This window comes from Triplophysa rosa, linkage group LG4, assembly GCF_024868665.1.
Source record: "Triplophysa rosa linkage group LG4, Trosa_1v2, whole genome shotgun sequence".
NCBI lineage: Eukaryota > Metazoa > Chordata > Actinopteri > Cypriniformes > Nemacheilidae > Triplophysa > Triplophysa rosa.
The window spans coordinates 25557348-25559973 of record NC_079893.1 but is presented as its reverse complement, the minus strand read 5'-3'; positions in this window follow the sequence as shown (position 1 = coordinate 25559973).

Sequence of the window (2626 nt, the reverse complement as noted above, 5' to 3'; positions counted from 1 at the left end):
ATTACACTGTATGGCAACGTTCTGTTGAAAATTTTGATGTAACCAATTGCTAGAAAATTTGAGTTGAAGGCCTAATGTTTTTCCAATGAAGGTCTGAAATCCTTGATAAGTTTTTTATTCAATTAAAAAATGGTTATGTGACAGATACAGTATGTTCCGTATATCATGCAATCCATTTACATTGTATTCTCTTTCTTTTTCTGAAATAGAAACTTAAGTTGTGCTACACTTGAAGTTCCTCCATTATTTTACCTTGATACAGAACTATACCTCAATGTTTTTGACATCCTTCTGCCTTTTTTACTCCTAACTCTCACCTTTGTTTCTCTCCTTTGTTATTTTAGAACTATAGTAATCAAGTAATATGAGAAACTTGCCTCACAACTTCAGACTTGAAACCCAGAGCCACCAGACATCTGGTACTCATTTCTGGTATCCATAATGGTTGTTTACCACAACATGTATTGAAAATACCATTTTATGCCAAATACTCTCCACTGTCATGGCTGTCTCTGCCTTAGCATAATTATTTTCATTGTTTTTATTCATTAGTCCTGTGTGGAAACATCACATTATCACGCAAAAGTCCAAAAGCTTTCAAACTACACTCTTAAAAATAAAGGTGCTTAAAAGGTTCCTCACAGCCATGCCATAGATTAGAAGAACAAGAATTGTTGGTTCCACAAAGAACCATTCAGTCAAAGGTTCTTTAAATAACCATCTCTTTCTCACTTTTTATAATCTGAAGAAACTATTTTTCGCCACAAAGAACTGAAATGTTCTTCAGATGTTTAAAGGTTCTTTATGAAAACAAAAGGTTCTTCTATGGCATCGAAGAACCTTTTGAAGCACATTTTTTTAAGAGTGTAGTTTCCACATTCCCGAATATCACAGCCAATTGATTTTTATTTGGAAACCACTAGAAATTGTTATTTAAACCTAGTGGATGGTTGTAATAAATAAGTGAAGAAAAGCTGAACATACTTGTAACAGTGTGATTAGGAAAACAACAAATTTCTTTTTTATTAAAAATCTTATTTTTGCAGGGTTTATAACAGCTATAGGATTCTCTATAAGTTATCAAGTTATTTAATTTTTCCTTTAGCTGATGAATGGTGCCACTTTCATGGCTGCACAGATTTTGTGTCTGCATATGTTCAGTTTACATGAGTCTTGTTGACAAACCTATACAAGAGGACATTTTTGTTTGTGTGACATGATTTGTGAATTATGGTATGATGGGAGAAAAAATAAAATATAAAAGTATATAAAGTTTCAGTGTTTTCTTTAAGACTTTGGACTTAAAAGCTCATCCAAAGACAACAAATAAATACAACTATATATATATTGTAGGTGAATACCTTTGAAGTTATGTTTTGTAACAAAAATTTAAAGAATAAAAAGCATGACATGCAGAAAAAAATAATGCAATCATAATTCCAATTGCAATACCAATGTTGAATAAACAATATTATATTGTCAGTAGATAACTTTAAAAGGTGTGTCTGTGTATGTAGGTATGAATGGGTGTTCATAGGAGTCCTTTCAAGTGTGTTGGACACACCCAATGCCATCAGAACAAAACCTTGACAGCAAAAGAAAAACGAATTGTGTGCATCTTGTTTGAATTTCTATGCATATGTGCGCATGAAAAGTTGTTGTACAGCTCTGTTCACACCCCCTATAAAAGAAACTAAGAAAATAAATGTTTAGTTGTGTGTTCATACATTTGTTGATGACCATGTTATTCTTACTTTCCATAAGCAAATATAAATATTGTATAAAATATTGTCCTGCTATATCAATTATTACAATATTGATATTGATCGACATTTACTATATCAAATATTGTAATGAATATTTTAATTTAAAGCCGGTCATTACAAATTCGTTTTGTACAGCATGAAGTCATCAAAAAGATGATATGGTATTCTCCCTTATAATGACATAATATACATGCATATCAGTTTCATAATTCCATTTGACGTTTTTCATTTATATTAAAACACATGAGATCAAAATCACTGACAAATGCTAATCATATCCATCTTCTTTATTACCTTATGCGTTTAAGATATAAGAAGGGAAAATAAGACAATAAGGGAAAATGTAGAATAGGTCTATTAACACACTGCGTTAGCTAATTTATGTTGTTTGGAAAACAACATAGATAGCTACATCAACATTTTCAGACATCAAACGAATATAATAATATAATACAAAAATATACTGACAGATTCGTGAGCGTTTTATTTGAAAGAAAAGTAAAAAAAATGTGTGTATATATATATATATATATAAAGCAATATAATTTAAATCCACAGTTTTTCAGTTTGAATAAAATCAAGTTTTGCATAAAGAACCAAATGCGTACGGTTGTTTTAATTAGGCTAAATATAGCAACGAACGGGCACCTGCTGCTTTGGCTACTAAACTGAGTTCACCATTAATCAGCAACGTTTGGACATACACCCTTCATTGTTGACGGAATAAATCAACACATTGGTCTGTTTCTGTGCGCACGCTACAGCGATCAGTCACCAAATTGCCACACCTTCCAAACGTCAATGTTTAAAACATCCTCTACAGTTTTGTCTCACCAGTTTGCTAATTTTTCTCCAAGCGG